This window comes from Trichomycterus rosablanca, chromosome 23 (assembly GCF_030014385.1).
Source record: "Trichomycterus rosablanca isolate fTriRos1 chromosome 23, fTriRos1.hap1, whole genome shotgun sequence".
NCBI classification, from domain to species: domain Eukaryota; kingdom Metazoa; phylum Chordata; class Actinopteri; order Siluriformes; family Trichomycteridae; genus Trichomycterus; species Trichomycterus rosablanca.
This window is the reverse complement of record NC_086010.1, coordinates 14,312,435-14,330,817: the sequence shown is the minus strand read 5'-3', so window position 1 is coordinate 14,330,817 and position 18,383 is coordinate 14,312,435. Positions and strand designations below refer to the sequence as shown.

The 18,383-nt window shown below is 43.1% G+C and overlaps 1 long non-coding RNA gene across 1 annotated transcript in view; it reads left to right on the top strand.

Annotated features, from left to right (window-relative positions):
- LOC134301297 (uncharacterized) overlaps positions 1-17,687 on the top strand; it is an 18,459-nt gene extending 772 nt beyond the window's left edge. The window contains exons 2-3 of the long non-coding RNA XR_010007431.1: positions 16,299-16,753; positions 17,407-17,687. This is a non-coding gene — a long non-coding RNA (uncharacterized LOC134301297). The remainder of the gene's footprint in view (positions 1-16,298; positions 16,754-17,406) is intronic.
- The last annotated feature ends 696 nt before the right edge of the window (positions 17,688-18,383 follow it).

Sequence of the window (18,383 nt, the reverse complement as noted above, 5' to 3'; positions counted from 1 at the left end):
CATTTTATCAGCTCCACTTACCATATAGAAGCACTTTGTAGTTCTACAATTAGTGACTGTAGTCCATCTGTTTCTCTGCATGCTTTGTTAGCCCCCTTTCATGCTGTTCTTCAATGGTCAGGACCACTATAGACCAGGTGTTATTTAGGTGGTGGATCATTCTCAGCACTGCAGTGACACTGACATAGTGGTGGTGTGTTAGTGTGTGTTGTGCTGGTATGAGTGGATCAGACACAACAGCGCTGATGGAGATTTTGAATACCGTGTCCACTCACTGTCCACTCTATTAGACACTCCTACCTAGTTGGTCCACCTTGTAGATGTAAAGTCAGCTCATCTATTGCTGCTGTTTGAGTTTGTCATGTTCTAGACCTTCATCAGTGGTCACAGGATGCTGCCCACGGGGCGCTGTTGGCTGGACGTTTTTGGTTGGTGGACTATTCTCAGTTCAGCAGTAACAGTGAGGTGTTTTAAACTCCATCAGCGCTGCTGTGTCTGATCCACTCATACCAGCACAACACACACTAACACACCACCACCATGTCAGTGTCACTGCAGTGCTGAGAATGATCCACCACCTAGATAATACCTGCTCTGTAGTGGTCCTGTGTGGGTCCTGACCTTTGAAGAACAGGGTGAAAGCAGGTATAAACAGTATGTAGAGAAACAGATTGACTACAGTCAGTAATTGTAGAACTCCAAAATGCTTCTATATGGTAAGTGGAGCTGATAAAATTGAGGAGGTTGTTTTAATGTTATGGTGTTATTATGTTATATGTTTGTTGCCTGCTGCATGATGCTTCCACCACCATGTAGAGATGGTAGTGTTTGCTGTTCTGCCGAAATGGCTCAATTGTCAATTCATCAAACCAGAAAATCTTTTTTTCATGTAGCCAGAGTCTTAACGTAGCGTTTAGCAAAGCTCCAAACAACCTTTTACCTAACGGTGGCTCTTTCCACCACAAAGACCTGAATTACAGAGCGCTGCAGAGATGACTGAAGATAATGCATTACGGACTATGCGAGGTGTATTATTGTACTGTAAGCTCGATGTAGATTGCTCGGACGGCGGAGGGAATAAAAGCATATCGGGCAGCATATATATTTGAGTTAGTGCACGTGAACGGACAAAGTGTTGTTATTGTCATTGAGATTGAGGTGATCAAAGACAACAGTGAGTGTACAAATGCATCGCCGTCATTGTATGAACTTCATAGAGTAAACAGGAAAGCTTTCAAAAAAAAAAAAAAAGATAGCAAGATGGAAAAACACCAGAAGCAACTACTGTGTCACAGACTGCTCTCTCAAGGAGAAATCTAAAAGGTAATTTCACGGATAAAAGGGACTCTAATGCACGGCGGTAATGTAGAAGGGGAAGGAACAAAGGCAAACTTTCATCTCTTTAAGCTTGGATGAAGAAAACCTTTGATGCTTTGAAAATGATAATAAAAATCTCACTCTCCGTCACTGAATACAATACACCCCCCCCTTCCCGATACCGTCCCAAGCACTTATACAGATACAGATACAGACGGACCATCTAGAGGAGAAAAAAGCTTACAAATTGCGACACTTAGAGTGCCCAAATTATAGCCCGAACAAACACTGATGTACAAGACATAAAGAATCTCATTATATCCGAGATTCGCTTAAATCTAAGCATACTTAGAGGCCCAAATGAAATTCTGTATTTAATATCGTAATATTCGTTTATAACTGGTTATATACTGGATGTACTAGGTGGAACTGCACATTGCTTTAAGTGTAATAAAATAAAATGGGCATTGCTGTGACTGATTTGATGCGAGTAGCTTTATATACAGGTAAGAGCTTTAGTCTAACCTGGTGCAAGCTATAGAACTTGTACGTTAATACACTGATCAACCATACCATAAACTCACTGTCCATTTTATCAGCTCCACTTACCATATAGAAGCACTTCGTAGTTCTACAATTACTGACTGACTTTGTTAGCCCCCCTGTCATGCTGTTCTTCAATGGTCAGGACTCTCCCAGGACCACTACAGAGCAGGTATTATTTGGATGGTGGATCATTCTCAGCACTGCACTGACATTGACATGGTGGTGGTGTGTTGTGCTGGTATGAGTGGATCAGACAGTTTTTAAACACCTCCCTGTCAATGCTGGACTGAAAATAGTCCACCGACCACAAATATCCGGCAAACAGCGCCCCATGGGCATTGTCCTGTGACCACTGATGAAGGTCTAGAAGATGACAGACTCAAACAGCAGCAATAGATGAGCGATCGTCTCTGACTTTACATCTACAAGGTGGGCCGACTAGGTAGGAGTGTCTAATAGAGTGGACAGTGACTGGACACGGTGTTTAAAAGCTCCAGCAGCGCTGCTGTGTCTGATCCACTCATACCAGCACAACACACACTAACACACCACCACCATGTCAGCGTCACTGCAGTGCTGAGAATGATCCACCACCTAAATAATACCTGCTCTGTGGTGGTCCTGTGGGGGTCCTGACCATTGAAGAACAGCATGAAAGGGGCCAAACAAGGTATGTAGAGAAATAGATGGACTACAGTCAGTAATTGTATTACTACAAAGTATATATTCTATATGGTAAGTGGAGCTGATAAATGGACAGTGAATGTAGAAACAAGGAGGTGGTTTTAATGTTATGGCTGATCGGTGTACATTTGCTTATTGGGTTACTAAGACGGATTGAAACAGATCCGACTTTGGTTACATTAATGACGGGAACGATAGTTACTCATTACACAAGATTCATCAGTTCAAGTCTGTTAATGTCAAACACAGTCATGGACAATTTAGTGTCTCTAGTTCACCTCACTTGCACGTCTTTGGACTGTGGGAGGAAACTAAAGCTCCCAGAGGAAACCCACACAGACACGAGGAGAACAAAAACAGCATCCAGGAAAGGCTGAGTCTTTGATGATCAAAGATGATCAGAGGATCCAGTTTGTCCACAAATGTGTGAGAAAATGATTGAAATGTTTAAAAACAATGAACCTCAAAGAAAGATTAGAAGGGATTTGCATGTTTCTCCCTCTACAGTGCATAATATCATTAAACCATTCAAGGAATCGGGAGGAATTTCAGTGTGTAAAGGCCAAGTGCGCAAGCTTGATGGCAGACGGCACTGCAACAAGAACCGCCATTCAACAATAGCTGATATAACCACATGGGTGAGGGATTACTTTGGCAAACCTTTGTCAGGCACTACAATACAGAGTTACATGCACAAATGCCACTTAAAACTTTACTGTGCAGAAAAGAAGCCTTGTGTTAACCATGTCCAGAAGCGGCGTCGATTTCTCTGGGCTCAGAGGCATCTAGGATGGACCATCATACAGTGGAAACGTGTATTGTGGTCAGATGAATCAGCATTCCAGGTCATTTTTGGTAAAAATAGATGCCGTGTGCTCTGGACCGAAGACGAAAAGGACCATCCAGACTGTTATCAGCAACAGCAACAAGTCCAAAAGCAAGGGTGTGACATGGTACGGGGCTGTGTCAGTGCCCTTGGCAAAGGTCATTTACACTTCTGTGATGGCAGCATTAATGCAGAAAAGTACATTGAGATCTTAGAGCAACATGTGCTGCCTTCAAGACGTCGTCTTTTCCAGGGACGTCCATGCATTTTTCAACAAGACGATGCAAAACCACATGCTGCACACAAAATAAACAAATATAGCAAAAATGGGACAAAATAAAGCTGAAACACTAAATCGCTACATTACAAAGTGGTAAATGCTTTACTGTCCCAACTTTTTTTGGAATGTGTTGCAGGTCTGAAATGCAGGAATGGATGTTTATTAATAAATGAAATGAAGTTGATCAGACAAAACATGAAATATCCAAATGGATCATCAGACCATTAAAAAATGGACCCACTGTGCCACCCCCTATAGGGTGCGACAAGCCATACACAGCTCTTTAAAAGTAGAAATTAAACATGATATCATAAGACACGGTGCATGCTCTCCCAGGACAGATGGTATGGAAACTCTAAGTGCGTTCCCCTGTGAACCTTTGACTCGGAAGTGCATCAAAATAAGCCATTATCTGTGTAATGTGTTAAGCTAGTGAGCCTGCCCCACCTCCTCCTTCTTCTTTCTAGAAACCCAATATACCTCATTTTCACTTATTCTAATCATTTCCTTTCTCTGTTGTGATTTTAATCATCATCAGCTCACGGCAGAGATGTTCACAAGTCACAAAAAACGAGTCACGAGTCAAGTCACGAGTCAGTATAATATACACAAAACATATATTGGAAATGTAGCGTAGAAATAAACAAATAATAGACAACAGATTAGCGACTTTTTTGCCGTTTTACTTAGTGCCTTTACTTTCCTAGTCATTGTGCAAATTAATGTAATTTCCGTAACAAGAAGGTTCCAGTTAAAAGCTTAAACTGATCCAACACACAACAAAAATCATAACCACTGCTTACCTTAGCTTATGTTCTTCCAGATGCTATAAAATTTATAACCGTGTGTCCCATTAGGAATAGAATCCGTTATTTTGTAAATGTGCTTATAATTAAAAACCTCCAAACTTTTCCCGGTTGTGAAGTAAAACACGAACTCGTTAGAAATCCAATCAAGCGTTTCATTGACGCATCGTCTGTGTGACGCAAACTGAATAAATGCAAATAACAGCATTTCTTGTTGTCTTATTGGTTCAGAAAGCTGTCCTTCAACCATTAGCGCCAATTCTGTAGGAGCGTTCCATTCACCCCAGTTGTTCCTGTGAAGTGCACTATGTAGGGTATTCCACTATTTTAAGTGAGATTCTAATCCAGAAGTAACGAAAATGTTCAAATGAAGTGAACTTCAAACTGTGTAGGGAATAGGGAGCAACGCTTCATCACTACACCGGAAGCTGGCTGGAACATTTACTCATTGACGGGTTAAGACGGCCGGAGCGTTATTAGAGAGCAGAATATTTATAATAATGGTCAATGGTCAGGACCACCACAGGACCGCCATAGAGCAGGTATTATTCAGATGGTGGATCATTCTCAGCACTGCAGTGACACTGACATGGTGGTGGTGTGTTAGTGTGTGTTGTGCTGGTATAAGTGGATCAGACACAGCAGTGCTGCTGGAGTTTTAAAATACCGTGTCCACTCACTGTCCACTCTATTAGACACTCCTACCTAGTTGGTCCACCTGGTAGATGTAAAGTCAGAGACAATCGCTCATCTATTGCTGCTGTTTGAGTTGGTCATCTTCTAGACCTTCATCAGTGGTCACAGGAAGGTGCACACGGGGCGCTGTTGGCTTGATATCTTTGGTTGGTGGACTATTCTCAGTCCAGCAGGGACAGTGAGGTGTTTAAAAACGCCAGCAGCATACCAGCACAACACAGTGTCACTGCAGTGCTGAGAATGATCCACCACCCAAATAATACCTACTCTGTGGTGGTCCTGTGGGAGTCCTGACCATTGAAGAACAGGATGAAAACAGGTTAAAAAAGTATGTAGAGAAATAGATGGACTACAGTCAGTAATTGTAGAACTACAAAGTGCTTCTATATGGTAAGTGGAGCTGATAAAATGGACAGTGTAGAAACAAAGAGGTGGTTTTAATGTTATGTTAACACATGCTGACTCTAGGGACTCGTTGTTCACGAGTCATGAGTCGAGTCATTTGAAACAAGTCCGACTGTGGCTCAAGTTCGCTTTCAGTATTTAACAAGATTGTTGCTATAAAAAAAGATGTCCGTGTCCAATATGAAGATCAATTAGCACAAGCGGGATACGCAAAATCCAAAAATTCTCAGTTATGATAAAAGGGGGCAGATAAGAAGCTCCGGTTCCAGCATTCAGGCAGGAAAAATGGTTAACAGCAGATTTTTTATTCTGTTTTAATTTTAGTGAGACAGCAAGTCCTTATCGTGAAGATAAAGGAATTAATATTAAATATTCCTGCTTAAATTGCTGGAGATTTGGAGTTAAAAAGTCAAGCGTAAAGTGCGGAGCTTTTTAATGTTATTCAAATGAAGTGACCATGGCACGAGGAAAAAAAAAAATGTAAAAAGAATAACCAAATCTCTTCTGTTCCAGGCAAGGGAGTTACCAGCATCTTGAATTTTGATGTTCAATGCAAATTTAGGGTTGAGTGATACTCCGGATGGGTATTTTACATTACTGGAAGTGCTATTCGAGACCGGCTGAGAGGAAATCGTTCGATGGGCTTTGGTAGACAGACGTGCTCAAAAATGTGCTCGATCTGGAAAAAACGTCATTCTAAATCAAATTGTAGTTTGAGCAGCGTTAAGACCCTGAGTATCTGACGGCTTGGTTTGCGTGTTTAAAAAAGAAGTAATGGAAGGGTCCCGGGTCACAACTATTTTTCTATTGATTAATAATCTATAGACAATTTTATAGATTAGTCGATTAATCTAAACCACTAATTTCCTCCAAAAAAAATTCAATCAGAATCTCATTTAAGCTTCTTTTATTTTAACAACAAACTGTATGGCATAATAATACGGCACAAAACTAAATGTAAACAGGATTTATGTCCATATTATCAAATTCTCAGGTGCTCCATATTAAACAAAGTGCAACGTGTTTATGACGTTCCGTACACAAAGCAAAGTGCTTAAACTCATAGCAGGAATAAAATAGTTTGGCCGCTCAGGTGGCGCAGCGGTAAAAACACACGCTGAAATACATCGTATCGAATCTCAGCTCTGCCTGCCGGCTAAGGCCTGTTGTTCAGATGGGCGGGACTAAGCCGGATGGGGTCTCTCTCTCATGACTGGTGAAATTACGACCTCTGCTGGCTGATTGATGGCGCCTGGACAGAGATGAGAAAAGAGTGCTCTCAGGGTGTGTCTCTCCGTACACAGCGCTGAGCTGCACTGCACTGCACTTGTCAAAGTGCAGGTGATAAGATGCATACGGCATGTTGCCCACGTGTCGGAGGGGGGCGTGGGTTAGCTTCGTTCTGCTCAATCAGAGCAGGGATCGGCATTGGTGGAGAGGAAGCATGACACAATCGGGCAATTAGATGCAAAAAAAAAGGGAGAAAATGCATAAAGAAAATATATATATAAAAAAAGAAATAAAATAGTTAGATGTAGCCACGTCTCACTAAGTCCAACGTACAGTAACGACAGAATGAGCCCAGATTCTAACCTCCACATTCACTCAACACTTACTTCACATTCTAAGCCATGTAAACAAAGTGGTAAGTGTATTCACATGAGAAGCTTTTGAGCAATCGCAAAAATTGTGGTGGTCTAACTGAACTCGCTAAGAAATATGGTTTTCCAAGACAGGTTGCTGCTGTTGGGCCCTTGAGCACGGCCCTTAACCCTCAATTGCTCAGACTGTATACAGTAACTGTAATGCAAGTCACTTTAGATAAAAGCGTCTGCTGAATGCCAAAAATGTAAATGTAAATGTTCTGATGCGTCTCATGCGCCCCTAACTGAACTCGCTAAGAAATACGGTTTTCCAAGATCTCCACGATTAAGAAGCATAATGAGCCGCTCAGGTGGCGCAGTGGTAAAGTACGCTAGCTCACCAGAGTTGGGGTATCGAACTTCAGCTCTGCCTTTCCGACTGGACTGGGCGGCAGCATGAACAACGATTGGCTGTTGTTCAGGGTTAGAGGGTAAGAAAGTCGGATCATAGGTCCTCATAACTGGTGCGACTGCGGCCCCCGCTGGCTGACTGACGGCGCCTGCACAGGGCTGAGGAATAATGCTGATGGGGGTGTGGCCCTCCGTACACAGTGCCCGTCAAATGTATGAACTCGACTCGTGCAGGTGAAAAATGCGGTCTGTACTGACTGTACGTACCGGAGGGGGCATACGTCAGTTGAGAGGCGTCCTCAGTCAGCGGTGAAGGGTCGATTCAGTATAGAGGATGCATTCAGGGGAATTGGACACGACTAGACTGGGGGATAAAAATTGGGGGGGGGGGGGAAGAAGCATAATGAAACAATATAGACGTGCAACATCGACTCGTGACTCGCAAAAAATGGCTTGTGGACAACAAAAGTCAGCAACATTAGTTACGTGTGACAATTATATATATATATACGTATGATCCGACATCATTCTGATCGTGTCATTTTCTGCTCTCTAATAATGCTCCGGCCGTCTTAACCCGCAATGCTCGCAATGGGTAAATGTTCCAGCCAGCTTCCGGCGTAGTGATGAAGCGTCGCTCTCTACTCCCTACACAGTTTGAAGTTCACTTCATTTGAACATCTTCGCTACCTTTAGATTGGAATCTCACTTAAAATGGTGGAATACCCTACATAGTGCACTTCACAGGAACAACTGGGGTGAATGGAACGCTCCTACAGAATTGGTGCTAATGATTGAAAGAACCGCTTTCTGAACCAATCAGACCTTCTGATTGTAATTTTAAGTAAGAAATTTGCATTTATTCAGTTTGGCTTTCTAACGAGTTTGTGTTTTACTTCACAACCGGGAAAAGTTTGGAGGTTTTTAATTATAAACACATTTACAAGATAACAATTATATTCCTAATGGGACACACGGTTATAAATTTAATATCTGGAAGAACATAAGCTAAGGTAAGCAGTGGTTATGGATTTTTTGCTGTTTTGGATTTTGGCCGCTGTGCCGTAATTTGCAATGAAAACAAAACGTCAGTTTAAGCTTTTAACTGGTACCCAGGAAAGTAAAGGCACGAAGTAAAACGGCAAAATACAGTCGCTAATCTGTTGTTGTTTTTTTATCTCAACTTACATATTATTTGTTCATTTCCAATCTATGTTTTGTGTTTATTATATTGACTCGTGACTTGACTCGGACTCTAGTCTAAAGACTCGTGACTCGACTCGGACTCGTATCTTGTGACTTGTGAACATCTCTGGTTCCTAATCATTAAATAGCCCCTTTATTCAATTTAAAATAGAATATGTACAAAAAATTTATTTATTAAGGTAAAACAAGTTGTGTTACAAATAATACTGCACACTTTCTCTACACGGGCCCCTCAGGCATCCCACAAGCGTTCACGGATACCATGCTTATACCTCACCTGACACATGCTAACCCCTTTTAATTGCCCCAAACGTTGGTGAGCTACAGTCTCCTTCTATTCAAAAATAATGCATTATTTATTACGACCTGCCAGATCTACTCCCGGTCTGCTGCCCAGCTTATAGATTAATGAGGTCATATTAAAATTCCACCCGCAGCCCGGAACCGTCCGTCTGTTGATCAGAATTAGATTAGCCCTCCCTAGATTAAGCGCATTTACTCCCAATCCGGGTGCAGGTACTCTCTCCCAGCGCCACGTAATGGCATTGTGCGATGCATAATGCATCTCCCATTACAAGCTGCATTTAAAAAATCAAATAAAACAATGTAATTTTTTTGTCCAAAAAGTAAGAAACACTCACCAAATGCATCGTTATGGACAGAGACGTCCGCCGTTTAAGGCATTAAGGTAATTTAACAATGTCGAGAGGAAGGCGTAATGGCTTTGATGGATTTCTGGTCCACAGCTGCTAATATTTCTGTAGTCTTTTTTCCTGTGTACTTAAACCATTAAAGAGTTGAAATGTAAGAAAATTGGCTGTCAATTTGTCAGTTATTTGGCGGCTAAATGTTGTAGCACTTACTGTCATTTGTGCTGATCAATACTTAATGAATTAGGATTTTCACCTCAGTTTAAGACATGGGTGTTAAGCACCTAGTCGGTCCCGGAGGAGCGTGGAATGATGGAGGCACCGCTCTAATTCGGCTAAAGTGAAGAGTTCAGCCGCCTTTCTGCAAATTGCGTTTGTAAATTCGACTGGGCTGAAACAGAACTCACCCCGACTTTCATTAAAACCGGCCAACGTTTAAAGTCTGAGAGGGTCCGAGACAGAAGGGGGGTGGAAAAAGGGGGAAAAAGCCGAGCATTCAGACTAGACATGGCATTGTTTATGTATACAGGGGTTGGACAAAATAACTGAAACACCTGTCATTTTAGTGTGGGAGGTTTCATGGCTAAATTGGACCAGTCTGGTGGCCAATCTTCATTAATTGCACATTGCACCAGTAAGAGCAGAGTGTGAAGGTTCAATTAGCAGGGTAAGAGCACAGTTTTGCTCAAAATATTGCAATGCACACAACATTATGGGTGACATACCAGAGTTCAAAAGAGGACAAATTGTTGGTGCACGTCTTGCTGGCGCATCTGTGACCGAGACAGCAAGTCTTTGTGATGTATCAAGAGCCACGGTATCCAGGGTAATGTCAGCATACCACCAAGAAGGACAAACCACATCCGACAGGATTAACTGTGGACGCAAGAGGAAGCTGTCTGAAAGGGATGTTCGGGTGCTAACCCGGATTGTATCCAAAAAACATAAAACCACGGCTGCCCAAATCACGGCAGAATTAAATGTGCACCTCAACTCTCCTGTTTCCACCAGAACTGTCCGTCGGGAGCTCCACAGGGTCGATATACACGGCCGGGCTGCTATAGCCTAACCTTCGGTCACTCGTGCCGATGCCAAACGTCGGTTTCAATGGTGCAAGGAGCGCAAATCTTGGGCTGTGGACAATGTGAAACATGTATTGTTCTCTGATGAGTCCACCTTTACTGTTTTCCCCACATCCGGGAGAGTTACGGTGTGGAGAAGCCCCAAAGAAGCGTACCACCCAGACTGTTGCATGCCCAGAGTGAAGCATGGGGGTGGATCAGTGATGGTTTGGGCTGCCATATCATGGCATTCCCTTGGCCCGATACTTGTGCTAGATGGGCGCGTCACTGCCAAGGACTACCGAACCATTCTGGAGGACCATGTGCATCCAATGGCGGTGCCGTGTATCAGGATGACAATGCACCAATACACACAGCAAGACTGGTGAAAGATTGGTTTGATGAACATGAAAGTGAAGTTGAACATCTCCCATGGCCTGCACAGTCACCAGATCTAAATATTATTGAGCCACTTTGGGGTGTTTTGGAGAAGCGAGTCAGGAAACGTTTTCCTCCACCAGCATCACGTAGTGACCTGGCCACTATCCTGCAAGAAGAATGGCTTAAAATCCCTCTGACCACTGTGCAGGACTTGTACAGTATATGTCATTTCCAAGACGAATTGACGCTGTATTGGCCGCAAAAGGAGGCCCTACACCATACTAATAAATTATTGTGGTCTAAAACCAGGTGTTTCAGTTATTTTGTCCAACCCCTGTATATATATATATATATATATATATATATATATACACTCACGCCAGGCTTCCTAATGCGCTGATGAGTGCATTACGCCCAAGATCCCATTGTCAATACTGAACTATCAGGCGCGGTGTTAATGCGCTTGCCATTTCCACAAAGCGAACCGCCGAGACTGTGTGTCCGTTCCAATTAAATACATTAGTTAAACAGTTTAATGATTGCTTAACCATATTTTTACTCGCAATCCATTTATTACAAGCGCTAAAAATGCCATCATACAGTAGTCAGGAAAAGGTTATGCGGCTAGATTGATGGAATTAATTGTCCTGCTGGAGAAAAATGTCAGGCTGAACAATTAGATTTTCATTTTTTCCTTCTGTTAGTGTGAAAGCAGTTTAATTTGTAACCAGACATGATAATACGCTGAAAGTGGCCAGAGTGCAGCAAACAGATTCCGCATTGATTAAATGTGGAATGACGGGCATGCCAGCTTATGCCCATTGTAAACCATAGGGTTTTTTTCCCCCTGCTAATTATTTATCCTTCTGTTGACTAATGACACCGAGTGCTTTTGGGAAATGTCTTCATAAATGGAGTATATTTAGCTCTGTCACTTCACATGTGTGTGTGACTGCATTTCAATTTCAATAGTGCATTCCAACACAAAACACTAGTACCTAGTTAAGTTCTGTGTTTTAGAACGCCTTTATTTGTTTCCACTTACCATATAGAAGCACTTTGCAGTTCTACAATTACTGACTGTTGTCCATTTGTTTCTCTACATGCTTTGTTAGCCCCCTTTCGTGCTGTTCTTCAATGGTCAGGACCCCCACAGGACCACCACAGAGCAGGTATTATTTGGGTGGTGGATTATTCTCAGCACTGCACTGACACTGACATGGTGGTGGTGTGTTAGTGTGTGTTGTGCTGGTATGCTGCTGGAGTTTTTAAACACCTCACTGTCACTGCTGGACTGAGAATAGTCCACCAATTAAAAATATCCAGCCTGTGACCACTGATGAATGTCTAGAAGATGACCGACTCAAACAGCAGCAATAGATGAGCGATCGTCTCTGACTTTACATCTGCAAAGTGGACCAACTAGGTAGGAGTGTCTAATAGAGTGGACACGGTATTTAAAAACTCCAGCAGCACTGCTGTGTCTGATCCACTCATACCAGCACACCACACACTAACACACCACCACCATGTCAGTGTCACTGCAGTGCTGAGAATGACCCACCTCCTAAATAATACCTGCTCTGTGGGGGTCCTGACCATTGAAGAGCAGCATGAAAGGGGGCTAACAAAGCATGTAGAGAAACAGATGGACTACAGTCAGTAATTGTAGAACTACAAAGTGCTTCTATATGGTAAGAAGGACTTATAAAATGGACAGTGAGTGTAAAAACAAGGAGGTGGTTTTAATGTTATGGCTGATTGGTGTAAAGTTGATCTGTTAGGAGCAGTAAAAATGAATAAGCGTGAGGATTTGAGCGAGTCTGACGAGGGCCAAATTGTGATGGCTAGACGACTGGGTCAGAGCATCTCCAAAACTGCAGCTCTTGTGGGGTGTTCCCGGTCTGCAGTGGTCAGTATCTATCAAAAGTGGTCCAAGGAAGAAACAATGCTAAACCTACGACAGGGTCTTGGGCGGCCAAGGCTCATTGATGCACGTGGGGGAGAGAAGGCTGGCCCGTGTGGTCCGATCCAACAGATGAGCTACTGTAGCTCAAACTGCTGAAGAAGTTGTGCTGGTTCTGCCACAAAGCAAAAATGCTTCAGGAACGGTTTGAGGAGCACAACAACGAGTTTGAGGTGTTGACTTGGCCTCCAAATTCCCCAGATCTCAATCCAATCGAGCATCTGTGGGATGTGCTGGACAAACAAGTCCGATCCATGGAGGCCCCACCTCACAACTTACAGGAGTTAAAAGGATCTGCTGATGACATCTTGGTGTCAGATACCACGGCACAACTTCAGAGGTCTAGTGGAGTCCATGCCTCGACGGGTCAGGGCTGTTTTGGCAGCAAAAGATGGACCAACACAATATTAGGAAGGTGGTCATACTGTTATGCCTGATCTGTGTATACATATACACATGTACAGAACAGTTAAATGTTTTTTTTTTTTTTGCATATCTAAGCTTGATTGGAAACTGGGGTCAGAGCGCAGATCACATTGTACGGCGCCCCTGGAGCAAACAGGGTTAAGGGTCTTGCTCAAGGGCCCAACAGTGGCTGTGTGACAGAGCTGGGATTCAAACTCTCAACCTTTCAATTGACAGCCAAAAGCTCTACCCACTAGGCTACCACTGCTCTTGACATTTACCCTGTTGAAACTAAGAACATTTCAATTTCAGCATTTAGGAGACGCTTCTATGCAAAGCGACTTACAGTACTGGGACAGTATTTTGTCTGAGCTATTGAGGGTTAAGGACCTTGCTCAAGGGCCCAACAGTGGCAACCTGGCAGTGGTGGAGCCTGAAACAGCGACCTTTCGATTACTAGTCCAGCCTTAACCGCTAGGCTACAACTGCCCTTGAATTCAAAACTCAGAGCATATTTTCACCTCTAGCACACTTTACACTTGGCACTATGGTAGCACTATGTGGGGTCCCCATAAATAGGCCATTTATCTGCATAGCATAATTAAAGTAAATACATACAAACATATACAATAGATCATTCATTCACTGTGTGTTTTACCATTGCTTTGTTCTATTCAGGGTCCCGGTAGGTACAATGCACTTGGCTTAAGGTAGGAAACAGCCTGGACGGGCACACTGCACGCCTCAGGCACACTGCACGTCTCTGGACTGTGGAAGGAGAACATGCACCATAACACAGAAAGGACCCTCCTAACCGCTCCACTGGGAATCAAACCCAGGACCTTCTTGCCGTGAGGCGACAGTCCTACCCACCGTGCCACCCAAAACAGATCATTTTATTGCTTTATGCTAGATGCTGGATTGACTTGCTAGGTACTCAGGCTATATGTGCGTCCACACAGGCACACAAGGACGTGGCAACAGGAAGCATTTTTAATGCTCTTTTATTGAATGGGTGGAGCAGGTGTCTGCTCCCAGACTGACTTACATCAAACAAAAGGCTAAGCCCGATAAAAAGCAACACAATATCAAAACGTTAGTCTGCAACAAGTGCACAAACATGACAATACTTATACCAAACGTTGCACAGATTTATATACGAGGGTTCATCACTTTTTTATAGTCACCTTCCGATGCATTTTTCAGCATGTCATCAGCAAAAAAATTTTTTGGTTGAGCTCATAGCCACCGATGCTTTTACATCATCATCACATGAAAATCTTCTTCCCCTTAAAGCTTCTTTGAGTGGTTCAAAAAGGTGGAAATCAGATTTGAACTATAAGCGTCTCTCGGTCACGACCGATTACTACACACCCACCCTCACAGTTTCCAATGACAATGTAAAAGTGCAGAAACTTTTGCCACATGTGACGGGTTCTGCGGCTTCCCAAACACCATTTGGATCACATCAGTATCAAAACGTCTGTTTCTGTTCCCATTTAAGTTCATGTTTCCTGTATTAGTGTTTGCTGTGTTTTGTTTGTGAATTTGAACCCCCTCTAATGTCCAGCTTGCTTTTATGCCCTTGAATATTGCTGCTAATGCTGTTTCTCCTGGCATCTGAAACCAGACTGTTTGCCAATGATCACATTAAACGATGCGTTTCTACTGTTTCAACGTTTCAGTGTTCACTAGCAATATGCTTTACAACACTTCACAACAGCGCTGACATTTTGCCAATGGACTCAGAGATTTTATGCTTGTGCGTCACTCAGATCTGAAAACTCAATCCAATAACCTCCAACAGACAAATAATTTTTACATGGTGTGCATGCAGCATCCTTCCATTTGGGGCCATAGGTCGAGGAACTTGATCCTGGCCCATAGGTCGAGGAACTTGAACTTGAACTTGATCCTGGCCCATAGGTCGAGGAACTTGAACTTGGTCCTGGCAAATAGGTCGAGGAACTTGATCCTGGCCCTTAGGTCGAGGAACTTGGTCCTGGCCCATAGATCGAGGAACTTGGTCCTGGCCCATAGGTCAAGGAACTTAATGCTGGCCCATAGGTCAAGGAACTTAATGTTGGCCTGGCCCATAGGTCGAGGAACTTGATCCTGGCCCGTAGGTCGAGAAACTTGATCCTGGCCCGTAGGTCGAGGAACTTGATCCTGGCCCGTAGGTCGAGGAACTTGATCCTGGCCCGTAGGTCGAGGAACATGATCCTGGCCCGTAGGTCGAGGAACTCTCTCCTGGCCCATAGGTCGAGGAACTCTCTCCTGGCCCATAGGTCGAGGAGCTCTCTCCTGGCCCATAGGTCGAGGAACTTGACCTAAACTAGACCTCAACCTGTTCCTGACGCCGGCTCTTTTACCTTGAGGCCACCATTTCTTTGTTCTCCCACAGGATCTCACTCGCCCAGGATGGATCCGGAGTTAAAGATGATGAAGGGTGGGCGTATTGTAAACTAATAAAAATAAGGGAAATATGTCTCTACCAGTCTCTCAGTCTACCAGTTGTACCACCGTGCCAGCTATGCACATATGAAGGAGATATAAAGGCATTTAATTACACTTGTTTTTCTGACAGGCAGCCGTGATGAGGACGATCGGTTCAAACCCGACTTGTGTGGTCGTGATTATAATGAGGTGTAAACTGTCAGCCCTGGTGATTAAGCACCCATTAGTACAATGTGTTTTAACAGACAGCTGATCATTATAAGTGTGACTTCATTCACATACAGGCTCCAATCTTCAGTCTCAGGAGTCAATGATAATTACCAATTACCAAAGGAAATCAAAGGTGTTAAAATAGAAATTCAGCGTATGAAAGCGGAATAATGAAATAGTTCCAGTGATGAGGGTGAAAACTGGAGTAAATCATAACTTCCAGTACAGGTCAGAGGTCAAGATTTTCAGCGGAGCACCATTTGGAAGTAATCATAAACCGGGCGCAGACGCAAGCCTGTGCAAATAACGAGTCGGCGAGTTCCTATCGAAAATGCTGTTGTTCTCCAGACTCGAAAAGGGAGGGAGAAATAACTGCAATTTACACTCATTTTCACCTTTTTGTTGCAGCCGTCGCTCTTTCGCGGGATTGGTGCGGCCGGAGAGAAGGGGGCTATTCTCCCAGGATTGGCCATGTGTGTCAGGACAATGGCTGGAAGCTCACACCGGGTCCGGAGCGTCACACCTGCTGGGAGAGGGAGAAAAAAAATATATATATGACACACTTCGTTCTGGCCGGCTGTCCAGCTGTCATTTCACTGTCTGCAAAACAAAGGCGGGAGGAGGAGGAATAGAAATTGCTCGGTCTGAGGTGAGCGAGAAGGAAATATTTCCGGCGGAGAAATATTCTGGAGGGGAGGACAATAACCTTTTGTACGCTCTGTGCCAGTACACAGACAAAGGCGGCGACACAAACCTGCATTTACTCTGGTGGAAAAACACCAAAAAAATACATTTCGAGATGAGTTATGTGGTTTTTCACAATGATCTTTGACCCTTTTATGGTCTCACCAAGAAGTAAGTAAGTAAGTAGACATTTATTTATATAGCACTTTTCTAAGATGAGCTACAAAGTGCTTCACAATCAATAAGATACAATATGAATAAAATATTCACTATGAATAAAAGAAATAAAACAAAAATAAATAAATAAAGTACGCTAGCTCACCAGAGTTGGGGTTTCGAATACATCGTATCGAACCTCAGCTCTGCCTCTCCGACTGGGCTGGGCAGCAGTATGAACAACGATTGGCTGTTGTTCAGGGTTAGAGGGTAAGAAAGTCGGATCATAGGTCCTCATAACTGATAAATAATCAGTGTGACTGATGGCGCCTGCACAGGGCTGAAGAACAATGCTGATGGGGGTGTGGCCCTCCGTGCACAGTGCCTGTCAAGTATATGAACTCGGCTCGTGCGTACCGGAAGGGGCACATGTCAGTTGAGAGGCGTACTCAGTCAGCGGTGAAGGGTCGAATCAGTATAGAGGACGCATTCAAGGTAATTGGACATGACTAGACTGGGGGATAAAAATTAGGGGGAAAAAAGAGGGGGAAAAATATGAAATAATTTAAAAAAAATTTTTTTTAATAAAAATATATATAAAAAATATATAAAATATTAAAAAAAAAAATAAAGAAAATAATGAGTAAAAATTATTTCATTTTTCCTTCTAATCTAGCGCATCCAATTTGTCTTCCGCCGCCAACAGACTCCAGATTTTGCATCCGAGGAGAGCACGTCGTTGCCCACGACTTCTTTATACGCGTACAGCCCTCCTCTTCTCGTCCGTGCTTCCTGCACGGGTGTCTCTTCTGCCAATCAGCGTCTTTACACAGCGCATGATAATTTTGTAATAATATGTAAACGCTACATTGTGGTTGTTTAATTTTTGTCCTGTCTGTCACATGTACTGCAAAACCTTAATAAAAAGAATGTTCAAAAAAAAAAAAATAATAATAATAATCAAACGCTTGACAATATCAGTAGTTTCTCTTTTGTATTCACTGTGATCATAAATGCTACATCCAGGCTAAGATAAAACCGCATTTATTCCTGTACAAAAGCATCATCTGCAGTAATCTTGTTGCGAGAGGTGGGAGTTTTATGTGTGGGAGAGAGTCAATTAAAAAGTAAAGCTAGTCTAAAGAGGAGTGATTATGGTCTGACCTTTCACAGTGCGTTAGAACCTCAAACGACTGAGATCTTCCTGCTTTCTGTGAAGACGCACAGTGGTGCTGATGTGTCCCAGCAGTCAAATGAACTAATGAGTTGCAACACGCTAAGACACGGGTAATAAGATCCAAATACACGAGACCACCTAGATTCATGTACGAAGAATTAGATGCAAGGCGACACTAAGCATGCAAAGGCCAGCATTACATAGAAAAGTGGATGGAACAGTGGAGATGTTCGTTTTCTTTAAGGCTCTTTAAGGTCTTTGTATATGCTGAACCCTGGGTCTTAAGGGCCAAAAATGTGACATATGAAGCACACGTGACACACACACTATATTGCCAAAAGTATTCACTCGTCTGCCTTCACACGCATATGAACTTGAGTGACGTCCCATTCTTAATCCATAGGGTTTAATATGATGTCGGCCCATCTTTGCAGCCATAACAGCTTCAACTCTTCTGGGAAGGCTTTCCACAAGGT